This window comes from Thunnus albacares, chromosome 7, assembly GCF_914725855.1.
Source record: "Thunnus albacares chromosome 7, fThuAlb1.1, whole genome shotgun sequence".
In the NCBI taxonomy this organism is placed as follows: Eukaryota; Metazoa; Chordata; class Actinopteri; order Scombriformes; family Scombridae; genus Thunnus; species Thunnus albacares.
In genome coordinates this window covers 24,805,374-24,821,771 of record NC_058112.1, presented here as the reverse complement: position 1 = coordinate 24,821,771, position 16,398 = coordinate 24,805,374, and the positions used below count along the sequence as shown (strand labels likewise).

Here is a 16,398-nt window from a genome sequence, read left to right as displayed (position 1 = left end):
GCTATCACATTTTCAGTCTCTGGAGAGTAGTTCTGCGTAAGGCAGATGCCACTGCGCATGTATGGGAATGTGGTTCCATCTACAGAGCTTCTCTAGCTTGTTGTGTTACATATCACAACTTCTTGACTTTGTACTACATTGTAAATTTCTCAAAGTACGTGGCAAAGGAACACATCGCCCAGTGCAACGGTGTGGCTCATTGACGTGTTTTTAATAGTTTTTGGACAACAACACAGGTCTACAGCAGAGAGGAATGAGGTATGTCAGGCTTTGGATAAATGCACAATACTTGTAAGTAGGATCAATTCATTGTTGGTTTGGCTCTGCACATTAAAAAAAACATAGAAAAACGCCAACTATATCCTTTAAGTGGTAAAATACCAGATCTCATAAAGGTTCAAACTTATTAGACACATTATATAAAGCATAGTTCTTCATACTTTATTTGAATTTTATCATTCTAAATTTATGCAGTTTTGTTTTACTCTTGGTGTCTTTTCATCTTTTGAAAATACCTCACCAAACATAAATCCATCCAACAAACTATTCAGTTCTTTGGACCACGACCTGTTAATTTATTTATCACAATTGATTATCCTTCTACTGACAAGGAGTTACAGACTAAGAGCATAAAAGAAATAACACACAATATGTCACAAGATCAGAATTAGAAATTAAACAAATGCCAGTGATTACTCCCGAGCATGAACACATTCTGACTTCTGTATCTATTTGTATGTCTTCATTGTGTCTGTGTGGCCTGGAGTTAGACGTCCAGCCTCAGGTGGGTTCAGAGTGTCCCTGGCTTGTCTGGAAGCCTCAGGTTGGGCCTGGCATCGCGCTGCTTGTCAAACACAGGTTCTCTTTGTTGTGTCAGCCACACACTGAACCTTTCAGGGGCCTCGCATACACAAAGGAATGTTTGGACGGATCTGTTGCACAGCCACACACACTGCTTGTTTGCCTGTTTGACTCCACAACAGTAATCTGACATCTAAATTGGGTCAGAGAGGTTCTTGTAGTGCTTGGAGGGTGGACAGTCGATGAGAAGGCAGCCAGAGGAGAGGAAACACTATGAAAGACAGTTAAATTATTCTGAGTCAGGAGGGTCACACACAGAATCGCTTGCATTGTCGGGAAATGTACAAAACGTTGTCCTGGTGACATTAGTGTAGAGACAATGACAGCTTACCAACTATCAGTTTACATACCAACACGTGTTCCAAGGGCAACCAAACCACACTGAGACATTGTATGAGCCTTTTTTTCCAAAATAGAGATTAAATCCTTATGAATACGTTATCTGAGGCCATTTTTCTATTAAGATTATTTACTTTAACTTCATCTCTTTCCAAGCTGCTTTTAAGGACATGGATCCCACACAATTTGCATTTACAGTCAACACACACTCTGTTTCAACTCTCATCCTGCTCCTGGCCTCCGGTTAACCCCACAGTTTTTGCCCTGTGTGTTTGTGTCTGTAAAAGCCCACTTTGTTGTGTCTGAGCAGTGAAGCATCCCAGTGAGCAACGACTTCCTGTGAGAAGTGACTGCTATTTCATCTCCAAAGCGCTGGGCTGCCTGCGGTTTGTCTGTCTGTCGGTCTGGGTGTCTGCCCTCAAGCTTCCCCTCGGTGCGTAGAGGAAGAAGACATTTCCGCGGAGACAGAAGAGTGACAGCGAGTGTTGCCAAACCCAGAGCTCCCTGCCGGCAGGCTCAACTCCACTGGAACTGCTAAACAGAGAGCATTCTGGGTTATTTGACAGTGGAGGTCAAAGGGCATTTTAGAGTTCCATTGGACTTGAACTGTGGCTGCTCTGTGGGGTTCCTCCTTTTCTTCTTCTTCTTCCTCTTCCCCTGTGTGTCTTCTACATGTCCTCCTCAGTTCCTCAGTTTCAGTGCCATCTTCCATGCTAAGGTCGGAGCCATGACCTCAGCCGCCACCAGCATGACAATGATATTTTCAGTCATAGCGTAAACCCTATTATAAACTAAAGCTGCAGAGACATGAAAGGCTTCCCATTTGGTTTTATTTTGCTGCGGTGCAACACTTTTTTTACTACATGCATTCCCTCAGAGAATTAAAAGAACGCCTCTTTTGTTTGGACAGTCTTATAACAATTATGTCAATTGCAAGAGTAAGAGTCATCATCAGCTTCTGATGAGAGGCCATTGTAAGTGTGGAATGGCGATGTAATATCGTATAAAAGATGTTTATATGGAAGATGTTGGAATGATTCTAACAAAGTCCCAAATCATATTGTCATTTGTAATTTGTTAATGAATAAATACAAATGCTTCAGTATATAGGATGGTGCTTGAATTTTAGATTAAACAGAAGGGACAAAGTGGGCCCACATGCTCATAGCAGTATTTTCTAGTCTCCCGAATTAAGTTGTAACATAACCAAAAGTGACTATAAGAAAACAGAGACCAAAATGTTCTTCCGTTCCCCACATGCTGTTCTTCTGAGTATTTATTTTATCCTTCACAGAATTTATTTGTTTTTGGTCAAATCGGCCACCTCCATATCTCCTGGAGCCAATATTACACCCGGGAGTGGTTGGCCTATGAGTGGATTAGGACTTTTCCATTGACCAGCGGTTTGCTGAGGTTATAATCTTGCACCCCAAAGACAGATTTCCCGTTAAGCCCAGGAAAGCTGTCAGACACCACTTACTGGAATCTAGTGGAATTTGTAGCAAACGCTTGTTGGCAGAGACGCAGACGCACAGAGAGCTCACACAAAGTGGCAGATAGCAAATGTGGACAATGTAGTTCCTCTTTTTCGACCAATGGTGCACAAGGGTAATAAATTTTTCTTTCCTTTATCTTCATTTAGCTTGAACAAAATAATGGCTCTCAAACATGCACAGTGCTGGCGCCGCATGCTGTCCGACAGATAAATCATTCATAACCAAGCGATTAAATATATTGAGGGATATATTGGTGGTTAATGGGTGGTTGGATCCTGGCACTCCTGTATGAAATTCGGACTTGACCGCTGTCATCAGGAATCCATTCGAATGATGATGTCTGTAGGAATCACTGCTCATCTGTGTGTGGTATAATAAATTAGAGCAATATGTCAAGGAATAAGCTCATTACATTATAATCTATATCTGATGTGTCTGAGACACATGTGTTCATAAAAATGGACTTTGTGATATGATCTCTACTTCCTTTGGCGCTAATGTAGACTCATCACTTTCCTGCTACACCATGAAATATTCTACCAAATGCAGTATTCCTAAATATCACCAACATTATTAGCAAAACATGTAATGATGCAAATACTCATTTTCTTCCCTGAATCCGTTGTATCCACAGTTCGATGATTTTTGTTTTGTTTCTGTGTAAATGAGGAGCTGACATTTAAATACATTTTTCAAAACAGTGACAGCTGAGACTCCCCAGTAGATGGAGACAAAGTATGCAGCACAAAAGCTTGTTCCATTTTGAAAGCCAGTCTATTTCCCCTTTCCTCAGTTGACTATCAAATAACTGAACGTCGAAGGCAAAAAACTCCCACAAATACTGGCAGACTTTTTGACAGACAAAAAAAATAGATATGAGATGAGAGGCTTGGTACAAAAAGGGGCTGATCTTGGTGATGCACTTTTTTTATGCATAAACTCTTTCAGATTTCTAAACTGGTCCTTGACTATGAGCAGTTTGAACACCCAGCAGAGGGAGTTGTTGGACAAGCATTGAGGCTGCAGTGAGAAGGAGGTCCTTACTTTCAGCAGCCCCAGTAGTGGAGTCAGTGGATCCGGCCCGCATGGAGTCGAGGTCTGACTGTCCCCCAGTCCTTCCGCCATCTTAATTGCTGCCATCTTTGCAGGAGTGACTCACGACTCAAAATTATCGCTGTGATAATGGACCATCCGAACACTCTGGACAAGGTCAGCTTGTCATCAGGAGAACAATAGTGCTGCAGCATATTTCTATTAATCGTCCTGCATGAGAAAGTGTATTTGCAATGTATTTACTCATTCGAAACGTGTCAAACTGTTCTTGATGTTCACATTTTACATCATGCAAAAACAAGACATAATGAAAATATACTATCCAAACAGCATGTAGCACAACCAAAGTGTGTTTCAGCAGTTCCTGTATTGCTGAAGTGGTCATTTTATTTTTCTCTTTGCTCATATCATCTGTTTGTCCACATTATCTCACAGCTCATTTTTACTTGACAAAGTTCAGAGTGAAAGTCTCTCTTTCACTCTTTTCTTCCCTGCTTTATTAATCACCATGAAGTAAAGTTGAGACAGATCTACCAGCTGGCTAATGGAGGCCCAGTCCCTGCTTGCACGCCACTGCACACATGAATATCATTAATAACTTCATTAGCACTTCCTGACTACAGCCAACACTACAGTGGATTAGATTGCCAACTCGATTGTATGTGTGTGTTCGTAAGTATGTATGAGGAGGGGTGTGTGGGGAGGCCTCTTGACTCTTGATTGCACACCACTTTTTAGATTCAGAGGTACACATCTCCTCCAATTCCAACCTTGCCTTGTGATTGAAACAATGTCTGGCTCGGACACCCCACGCTCCCAGTCCCACCAGGCATATCACTGTACAGTAACAGTACCCCTATTAAGATTCAAAAAGAGCTTGATCAAAGATAGACGTTGTGCCCACTGCTCCAAGTTAAAGTGCATTACAGTGTTGGGCCCTGTTTTAGCATGTAGCACAGAGCACTTAAACATCAAACATATGTAAATACCCTGTTTAATTGTAAAATCTCAGTCCGATCTCGACCGGAATGAATCGTCAAAACTGTCTCCTCTCATAGAGCACGGATTGATGTTAAAAAGCTGGAATATATAGTGGTATGCTACTGACACAAACTGAATAATAATCACAAATGCACTGACCGATCTGATTATTCCCCTGTGAGGAAATGTCATTCATGTCAATGATTGCATGGAGGAAACTTTTTAAACCTTGCAGAGCAGCATGGTTTTTATCAGCACCCTGCATAAGCTTAGGGACCTGTCCAAGACAGCCACAGTCTGTTAGTCTCCACACTCTTTCAAAGGAACATTAGAAGCACCTTAACCGTTAAAAGAAATAGAGTGTTTACTTTTTCTGTTCAGATTTCTCAAGCCAGTGTTAAGTGATGAGTCTGGTGATATCCCATCTTTTATGTATTATCAATCAAGTCCAAGAAAACCAACAATGAATTGATCCTACTCACAAGTACTGCCAATGTAGCCAAAGCTTGATATAGCTCATTCTTCTGTGCCATAGGTCTCCATTGTTGTTAATAGACATACAGTATGTGTCAAGGTGCAAAAATGCTGATACTGAATGTATGAATACGTATCTCATTTTTCCCCCCAGTGCAATACAATATCCACTAGTAGTAACTACAGCATTATCACACTATTTTGTGGTTAGAGAAAGACTTCATTTAATATGTAGCGCTTTATTCATTTGAAAAAAAACATTGCCTTTGAACATAATTCAGACTGTGATTACATTTGTTACCGCAACAATTGGAAAAACAATGTAGTAGTATATGTAATTTCTAGAAGACAGTGTTGCATAAATGAGCCAAACTGTTGCACTTTGTGACAAGCCTCCTCATTTTAATGAACATTACAATGAACATGTACACTGTAATTGTCTCCCTTGTGCTTGGTGCACAGCTGAAAATATTCCCAAAATTTCCCCAACAAATACACTTTTGAATCCTATTCGACTAATATTTGCTAAAAAAAAAAAACTACATTCCCCAGCTGAATGATTTTCATACTTTCAAAAATGAAAGCAAACATTCATGACAGGTTGTTAAAGACTCATGTCTTAGGGAAGTTAAAGAGCAGTAAGAGACCGACAAACACACTGTTGGTTTTTGTCTTTTCATGGAATTCGTTGACACTTACAAAAATATAGAATATCGCCAGCCTTATCTTTTAAGGGTTCAACCCAGGAATCTTCTTGCAGTTTGAAGGATTTCATCTCTAGAAAATTTCTAAAAGACATCCATCACAGTTTACAGACCGATTTCCTGGTTCAACTTTGACTTACCATACTTATGATAGTTGTGCACATGAGGGACTGTTATCATCACTCCAGCTGTGCTCACAATCAGTTTTACCTGCAAATAAAGATAATCTGGCTAAAGTGATAGCTTATTTGCAATACGTCTGATTGTCTTACCTCTTGTGTTTCTTGCCCCACTGTATTTCATTGTAGCAATGTCAACATATTTCCAGATCTCACCAAAGTATTATTAGTAGTACCAGTATTATCATAATATTAGAGATGATGACCAAAACTACAAAAATACAACCCACGTTGCAATAAAATGGAATTATCTTTTAATATGGAAGAGAAAATTAGAATATATTTGTATTTACTAGTCTCTTGTAAGGGTTAACTTAAGATTTCTCCATCTGGTTTTCCTGTATTAGCAGGCATAGTGATGCAAATGGCCAGAGAATGCACTGCTACTAGTGAGATTATCTTTTCCCCAAATGATTCAAAGATTTTGAGAAAGATAAAAATCAAGATCCAGTGACCCAGTAAATTATACAGGCTGACTGTGCACCAAATTTCCTATGCATTGTATACAATCAATCTTTGCTGCGTCCAAACCAATTGGCACCTTTGAACAGAGCAGACCCCAGAGCCATAAACTGCTCGACTCTGACACTCACTGCACGTGTAAACTCCACTGCTCGAGCTCCCTTCTAATCACACGGGTCAGATGGAAGTTCAGCGACTAATATTCGCACGTGTGCCAATTTTCACTGATCTCCTTCCTTTGCTTCATGTTTGGTTATCATGCAGGGTTAGAATTTACTCTTTGGCCATGTACTTCATCATGACAAATACTCTGTGGTCTTTACACAGCAAAAAGTGAATACAGATGCCTTTTAAATGTTAAAATGAGAACAAGAGCCAAAACAACATTACAGAGAAGCTCCATGAGCTCTTTTTGATTTATTATGCCTGTTTCCCCTTAAATCTCAGTTGAGCAAAACTTTTTTTTTTTTCCTAGTCAGTGATTCTTTCACTTGAGCCATCTCGGCTGTTTCAAATTCATTTCCCGCCCACCCTGCCCCTTCTGGCTCTGTCATTGGGGGAAACAGCTCTCTGTCGGTGATGCATGGGCCGGCTCACCAAAGCAAATTTGTGGTGATGCCATTGCAAAGCGACACCGGGGGGCCCAGTGTGCTGATTCAGCCTGTGCGGAAAAGGAGGGGTGAAGGAAAAGAAGGAGTGACGCAGGGAGGGACAAAACTGTCTCCATGCAGCAGCCGAAATATCTTCAGCACAGCTCCCTGACAGAGGAAAGGCTTTGTCTGAACATGCTCACCAGACTTGTGAGCATTTTAGATTAAAAAAAACAAACAGAGATACATGAGAAGGAAGCTTGATTTCAACTGATGATAAAGGGCTTACAGTAAAACAGACTGCAAATGCTTCTATAAATAGCCGTCTTGCAAATGAGTCCTATTTTCCTGTCAAGGCATATGTTCGTTTTTTACAGTCCTCCAGTTCTTAAAGATCCTTGACCTTGCTCGACCCTCGAGTGTTCCACCACAAAGGAAGTGATTGTTCTGGCCCTGGACAAGGACAATGCATGTTTGTCATCTCTCAGAGCAATGGGGGGGTGTAAGAGATATACAGTAATCGTATTGTGCAGTGACCAGCTTTGATTACTTCATGCTTCAAGTTCTTTGAGGTCACTTACTGTAAGGCAAAAAAGTATGTTATCCTGTGATCAATCCACAAGTCTGACCATTAATTATACTAATGTCTGTCCTGTTGTTTTCTCAGCTTTTTTTTTTTTTTACAGCACCGGCAAGTAGTGAAGAATGTTGTATTTGATTGACTTTGCAAATGAAACGTCCTCCTGCCTTTGAATTATGGCACTGCATGCCCGCAAAACAGATTTTGCAAGTGCAGGGCAGTCAACTATGGATGATAATGGTGGTTTGAAGTGTGAGGCCAACATGAACGTTTCATAAACAGAAAAGCTGCATTTGTCATGGCTGCTTTTGACAGCTCATGACAACATGTGATGAATAACACATGCCGTGTTGAATAAGGGAACCACAGCAGGGCTGTGGGGATGGCCTTACAGACAGTCTGAATCGGCAAAGATCTTCTGGGTCAGCTGTAGGGATAAAACCTTCAAATGGAGATGATCCAAGAGCACTGACAGGGATCAGATGCGGTAATGCCCCGACAAACAACAGGGCCAGGCCACATGAGGTAAACATTAGACACCACATGCAAAAATCACTTGTGCACTGACACATGCAAACACACCGCACAAGAGAAATATATGCACATAATGAATGCAACGGCTGGAAGTTTTTTCAGACAACACACATGTACATGTGCTTGAGCCGCAATTTTATTCATGCTGCATGTATTTGTATAAATACAGCAGCAGAACGAGATTTGTGCTATATTTTGATATTTGAATCTACAGCCAACTGTTTTTCATTTGCACTGGCTGGGGTGAGCGAGTCCATGGAGTCTCATGACCGAAAATAGACAGCTCATCTGAGTGTGTTATCAAGGCCTGCCCCACATCTTGTTAAGGCACGTCTGCCAGCCTATCTAAGCCTATCGCTGTGCTCTGAGGGAAAACAAACAAGACCCATACACACACCTACAAAAACACTTGGCAGCATGGGTTCTCATCCTTTCAGACTTGTCCTTAAAAAGCAGGTCACAGGTAAGCTGAGGGGACTCCCATGCCTTGTTTGTGTCACAACATTCCTGGCCTTGTGTCAGTCTCAGGCTGGAATTCTTGCAGAACAGACATATGGGTCAGCTTTTGTCAACAATAATAGGATGAAGTGCCAGACCTGAAGTGCCATGGGAACCCACATGATCACTTTACCTAAGATGACCCTTCTCCAGATGAATGTGACTCACCCTTCGGGTGTTGCTGCGGTTTTTATGCCTCCTATAATAATGTAACATGATCTGCTGTGCACCTTAGACTAAACCACCAACTGAATGGTTTTCACTGGACCTTGTAAAGATGGTTATGGGTTATCGTGACTAAATTTGATCCTGTGTATGAACTCTTTGCTTGAGAAATTTGAGAAATTTTTGTCAAACAAAAGAGTTGCATATTTTTCTGCACATAATCTTATTCAAAAACCTTCCAAAGTCACTATTAACCAAATTACCCCCTCAGGATTACTACATAAAAGATTTGAGATTTGATTTCTTATTAAAGATCAATAATCAGCAGGAAAGAATTAGGCATAATCTAAGGTCACCATATTTTAAATAAACTGTTGATCCACTAATGTACAGTTACTATGGTGGTATTACAGAAATATTAGAGTGCCTAATTTGGTCATACTGCACTAAACTATACCTTTTTACTACCACAAGGACACTACCAGTCCCTATGACATTAAAGGTATATTACAGGGGCTTTTACATTGCAGATGCAGTATGGCAAGAATGGCCTTAATGTATGTCTCCTGATTATACTGTAGATAATTACCATACACAGATGTTGCATGCTTTAAATAGATGATAACCTGAAGACAGTTTAGGTTATGTCAACACCAAAAAATTATTATTTTATGATCATGAGCCAACAGATCTTGGTCTGTTGACCACAAAAAACAATTATCTTGTGATTGTGAGAAAATAAAATCTAAAAACATTAACACCAATGGCCTCTACATCCTTCCAAATATGACCAATTCACTACTTTCTGTAAATTTTAAAGTGTGCAATGCAGGTGCATACCATTCAGATGAATATTTTTGTTGATGGGGGTGGGAGGGTGGTGGAGAGGACAACAAATACCGCTTGCTTGATTGTGCTGTAAATATGCAACCAGGGGCTAAACTTGGAGGCTATATATAGTACCGTGTGCTGTCAGACTAAAAGTATATCCATGACGAATATACATGCTGTTACACTGACAGGGATCCGACATTTTTAAGTGTCAAGCATCAGGGCCATTGCATAAAAATCTTCACAAAACGCATTTAGCTGCTGCTAAGAGTTGATCTGTCTAATATAAAGGTCAGCTTTTGGTTCAATAGCAACATTGTTTTTTGAAACCTGAAGGCTACCACATAAAAATGTAATGCCCAGAACTGATAATAATAATATTTGCTTTTGTTAGCATAGTAACCAAATTAAAAAAAACAATCAGGTTATATATTTGGAGGACTTTATCCACTGACTTCTTTAATGCCTTTGGCTTATTGAAGTATGCAAAGGAACATTTTGTGCCCCAACAAACAAACTACTGTTAAGAAGAGCAAATAAATGCTTTGTTGCCAAATATGATTTTTTTAAAAAAGAGTTCCAGCTGAGTTTTCATATGGTATAAAGCCTTGTATGACACAGTATGTGCAATTCAATTTCATAATACAAGTTAATTTAATAAGAATAATACAAGAAATAGTGATAATATTGTCTGAGCAGATAAAAAGCTGAACTCAGCACTGTGAGGTTAAACATAATCTTTATATGCTCTTTTGAGATGACTTAAACTCACCCTCCAGTTGCCAATAAGGGCTTGGGATCTGCCTTGTCATATGCAAGAAGATTTCCAGTTTTCTCAGACATTTTATTGGTGACTTCCCAGGGAAAACAAGCTGATTAACAAGAGAGAGTGGCTGAGGGGTTGATTTCACCATCTCCTTGTCCAACATATCTGGCTGTCACTTGGCCGTTTGATGAGTGGATCAGATAACCTTCACATTGACAAGATGGAGTTATAGATCCCTATCATATTATTTTTCTGTACTGAAAGAAACACTATTTCCCAAAAGTTTAACAGTCTCTTGGCGTTAGACTGTTATGAGTGACATACAGTATCTGAGCCAGTACTTTCCAACATAAGCTAGGTTAAAGCACCGAGAACTGGCTCAACAAAATATTGTATTCCTCTCCAAACACTGCTGTTCATTTAATACAGACCCAGTTGCCTTTTAACATGCAAGCCCCCAGAACTTGAGATGCCTGATGAAAGAAAAATTATTAAAATGGTAATGTTTTTGGAGTTCTGGGTACTGTGGAATTATAAGAAAATATAGTGTCCTAGAGGGTTTGCAAGCCACAGAGTGTTAAGATATTAACAAATATCAGCTTGGGCTGATAACATGAATAGATAATAAATACCCTAGCTGATTAAGTAGGGAAGTAGCAATATAATTTGATATTTGTATCTCAAATATAATTCATAATTTGCCTCAAATGAGGTTTAAATACATGCATTAGATGTGATACTCGCTTAATGGTCTCATAATATATCACATGAATAGTTTTTAAAGTTAAACAGATAAAGGTGCTGCTGTTGAGCTGTGTACAATATGTGCATAAGTATTATGTTTCATCAAGTCACTGAACTGTGTTTTAAAACTGCAAATGGAGCTTTTGGAAACATCTTTCAGTTAAAGTAATTAGCAGGTTTCCTCTTCTGTAATTTGAGACACTCCTTCTGGCTTCTCAGTTGTTCAAACTGTAAATGAACCAAGACCATAAGGAACGGAGCGCTGATGACTGTAAAGCATGGCTGTTAAAAGGCTTTACCTCAGAGAGTCTAAGGTAGCTGCTGCAAAGTAACTTGAGCCATATTAGCTGAGATTGGTAGGCAGGTTATGTCTTTTCCACATGCTATTTCTCTTTGCTCTATCTAGGTAGGTTTTTTTATTCAGTCTTTTTCTGTCTCTGTTAAAGGCCCAGTTGGCTACTGGTATAAAACACTCTTTCCATATTAAACTGTCCGCATCCAGATTTTGGCACAGTGTTGGCTTTCAGACCAGGTACCTTCTTCCTGTTTGGGATAAAAAGCTGAGGCACAAGTAAATGAACTTGACCTTTTACATCCTGGCCAAACATGCACTATGCAGTTAACTCATGCTTCAACACTTTGTCAGCCGTACTTTAAAGTGAAAATGATTGAGAAAAACAGAGGAAGATTAAATCAGACAATACATTCATGTCCGCAACAACAAACATGTCCAAAACACATTCCACAAGCACAAGATTTTGAAAGTGCATTAAAAATGTGGGGAAAAAGCTGTGATTTGACATTTAGACTGCAATACTGTAGAGGACAGTAGTCAAATGAAGCAATCCTTTCAGTGTTTTTATGTCTTTTTATATGTATCCAATGGATTTAGATAACTTGAATGCCAGTGAAATCTGTATTTATTGTCTATAACAACAAATGTTGACCATTTGATCTCAGGTTTAATTAAACCTTCTAGTTCTCTTTCAAACCAAATTTCCCATAAAAATCTCCTACAAGAAAAATCTCAAATATAATGTACAGTATGTTTATGTGGTGTTTATGAAGAAGCCGTGGGAAAGGTAGTGGCAGGTCCACCCAACACATCACCGTGAACTGAACTAATTGAAGATTATGGTGGGGAGTATGCCGTGCCTCTTCCAGCAGATAATCCCTCATCAGCTGCCGTCTGGACTCAGAATGAGGAGTGCATTTCATGGAAGGACTCCCCCTATAGAGCAGCAGAAACTGAGAGGCAGTCCTGTTTAATTACTAGCCTCACTAACACCACTCGGAGCTGGTGGAGTACAGAGACTGGGGTGGGACAGTGGACTGAGGTTCTGGGAGTGTTATAGGGTGGGGGGCGGGCGAGGGAATGCCTAACCCCCTAACTGTGGAAAACAGGAACAATGAGATTTTGTTTGGACTGAAGGCTCTGCAGCTTTGCCTCAGTTGCCATTGTCTCCCAGGCTTTTTCTTAAGCCCTTGCAGGTTACAAATCCAGACACATATTGAGTCATTCATGCATCTGTCAATGACAGGGTGAAGCCCACGTAGGGACTCCTGCTGGGAATTTAATGAACATGTTTTCCTAAGGAGGTGGCTCTGAAAGTTAACAGACTAGCACAAGCGAGAATGTGAGAAAGTTAGTGAAAGCCAAGAGTTTGAAATCCGGTGCCAGTTTTGGTTTACAGTCTTGTTAGATTTCATGCAGTATTTTAGGGGGTGTATTGTCTGTGAGGTTGGTGGTCTGGGCACCACAAAAAAAACTACTGAGATCAAACATTTCCTTCAAGCTATTCCCTCCTAGTGTTCAATGCCCAATTTACTGATTAATGCATACTTTATGCAAAAAATAGTCCACTTTTCTAAATCCAAAGAAAATCAAGGCCTCTACTACGAATATAGAGCACAGAAAGCAGAAATAGAGTCCAAACACCAGTGAGAATGGTCTCTTTGTGCAAAGTGGCCTTATTCAGAGGCTGAAGGGTCAGCGTGGAAAACTTCAGCAAAGCATTCTGTTTACAAATAAGCATGGCTTAGTGTGCAAAGAGCCTCTAGACAGTCTGAGGTCAAGGAGCATTCAAGCAAAACATCTCAGCAGTCACAAGCGACCTCATCGCTTTACCCCATAGCTGGAATTCACATGCTTATGGATGATGGCAAAACTCCATTGAACTCTAGGAGAAGCAGTGAGACAAGTAAGTCGTAATCCTTAATCTAAATATCAAGTGGTTTTGCATTTACAAGCATGTTGTGTCTGGACTCTTGATCGAGCAGTATAAGAGATTCCATTGTCTGAAGCAGAGTATAGAAACAGGGTAAGGATGTGTGCATTCAGGGTCCGTCACACAATCGTTGCAGTGACTTTGAATCAGAAATTAGCTTCTTAACTTTTTGTGGTGCTTGAGTGTGTGAAGACCGAGGGCAGCTGTCCTAGGGAGAGAAAAAAAAAACATTATTTCAAGGCCAGTACTGACACAATATAAATAAAAATATTAGATAAAAAAATAAAGTGACATAAATCTTATTAATCACAGCAATATAGTCCAAAACATTTACTTAGTTACAGTACAAAAAAATAGTTCAAATGTGAAACATGCATGTTTTGCTCACTTATTTGTGCAAATAATGAAAATGAGGACAGAACATAACCATAATAAGAGTGTGTGCATTCCTTGTGCAGTCTAATCCATCAGAACAAGAGAGAGTCTATCTTGTGCAAACGCAATACCATCTCATACTTTCAATGGCATAAACTGTGGCCATTTTTCTCCTTACACTCCCTGAGGACATGGCCTTATGATGCAGTATGAACGGCCTACCTGACACTGACAATGATGCCCACTGATGAGACAAAGCTACCGCCCTGATCCAGCGGTCAATATGTGATCGATCAGAGTATTGAGGCTGTACAGAAGTCTCTCCTGAACAGTTTAACATCAAGTCGAAAAAAGTGATTTGATTTGACAAGCAGAATCATAGTTGTGCCTTTGTCTTTGTGTTCGTGTCTGGAGCAGCCAGACGAGTGGGTGTTGAGGGCAAAACCTTGTGGTGCTTCCAGAGACTTTTCATGTGGAGCTCGTGTCAGTGGTCCGTGAGACCACTGACAAAATTAGAGTGTTTTCCCCTCATTGCACTGCAGTTTATTGCAACACAATCATCGAGAATGGGAGCAATCTGAAATTTAAAGGAAAACAATTTGTTGTTTTCATGTGTGGGGAAAAACAGCTGATCTGATGTCACATTCAGATTAATTGAAGCATATGGAGTTTGAGTTTTGGAAAATAACACTTGGAATATATTGTTGAATTTGAATTTCAGAACTAGAGCCTTTCTTATTCCACTGCTTTACATGCACATTCATACAGTGACAATCTCAAAAGCCTCAGTAGACCAGAGTGCATTGCAGCCTCAAGTCACATTGTATTTTGAGCATGGGGAAGACACCCTCCACTGATCATAACTACTTGGCAAGCTGGCTACATGTTTATGCCCATATTCCCAACCCTCATTGAGAGCAACAAGTTCATACCCTTTATCTGGCATTCCAGGGAATGTAGGAAATCCTAATGGTAGAAAAAATACATTAGTGCATATATTTAGCAAAGGAAGACAATGCAAAACAAACTGGGGATTACAACATGGCCTAAAAGCTGAACCATTTGTCCCAGTGCATTCAAATGGGACTTACCAAATATCATTAAGAGGCAGGAAGTTCTCTCTGGAAACAGTCAGAAATCCCTGACATTTTATGTCATTTCCTTTGGCACAAACTCATGGTGCCTAACTCTTGCCCTAAGCTCGCCGCTCTGTGAACCCAATCACCCCGCCCAGTAATCCTCGCTCTCCTAACTGCGGTGATTTTGTCACATGAACTGCAGAGCCTGAAAGCCGTGCACGCACAATCTGGAGAGGACACGTCACAAATGTCGGTCACACTCATGCACAGCTAATCTCATTACCCTTGTCTCTATGCAGTATGGGGTCAACAGGGTTGTGTTGCTTGTGCCACTGCAGTGCACAAGCATCAAAATGATCATGAATTTCAGTGAGGCTTCACAGAAACATGAGTCACCTTAATGTGAGAGGTGGTTCGTATTAATAGCGGCTATCAAGAGGTCTAAGTGGGCTGGCCTCAACGCAAAACATGTTGCTGGGTAAAAGTTGTTTGTGTGCCCAGGATGAAAAGTCAGTGCAGCCTGTGTTTACTGTCTGTCAAGTCTGGTATTTTAAAGCAGTTCATGCAACAGGTGCAACTTAAGATACAGTGAGAGTTATTCTGAGTGATAGCTCAAGTCACCATTAAAACATCCCTAAGGCCACTCAGTCTTTCTGAATGATTGCAGAGTGAGTAACTTGACTGCTTAAGTGCACACTGCACAGAGGACGCTCTGTGCATGACTGCTGACATGAAAAAAATGTGAATGTATTTATTCTAAAAATCCCTTCAGAAACACTTGGTGTACAAACAAATTGATGTATTAACTGTAGTTGTAATGCAACTGGTTGCATTCGGTGTGCTCAGATTGCCCCAGTGTTTCTGAGATTTCAGGAAACAGAGAAACTCTAAAAAATGTGTTTTGCAGATAATAACACTCAAAATAAGGGTATTCAGGTTGTGAAATACAGTGGAAATGAGAAACTATACATTTGTAAAGCATGAAATTATTTTTCTATTTTTCTATACTTTGCATTGACAAAGGTGACAATAGGGTAGTGAGGCAGCTGTTTCAGAATCTTTATGTCTTTATTACCAGCGGTAGGCATTAGGTCATTCTAAGGCTGTTTTATTACCGAAAACTTTTCTTTGACAAGTTAAACTTTCCTTTGGCTTTTAATGCCAGTTATGTAAACCCATGTGGTGTAATAATCCCTCAGCTAAAGTATATTAAAATATACTGCACCAGCCAGGATGGACAGCATTTTCTAAGACTGTTTTCACATCTATTTCACGACTGAAAATGCTGTTTTTTAGAAGTGCACGCTGTATTTTGAGTCGAACCTGCTGATTAAGTACAATGCGAATATATCTGTTAACCCTAAAAATCCAAATAGCTTCACGCCCACCTCTGTCTGTTATTATAGAGCAAAACCTACAAAACTGTAGCCACATGCATTGGTGGTCAGTCCCTCACTTC

General features: G+C 40.1%; 1 long non-coding RNA gene across 2 annotated transcripts; it reads right to left on the bottom strand.

Annotated features, from left to right (window-relative positions):
- Positions 1-12,283: 12,283 nt before the first annotated feature.
- LOC122986133 lies at positions 12,284-15,104 on the bottom strand. Of its 2 annotated transcripts, none has more exons than XR_006404241.1 (3): positions 14,952-15,104; positions 14,793-14,826; positions 12,284-13,693 (listed from the first exon to the last, which is right to left on the bottom strand). It is a non-coding gene; the product is annotated as an uncharacterized LOC122986133 (long non-coding RNA). The 2 variants fall into 2 exon arrangements; XR_006404242.1 differs by lacking the exon at positions 12,284-13,693 and adding an exon at positions 14,109-14,437.
- Between the last annotated feature and the right edge of the window lie 1,294 nt (positions 15,105-16,398).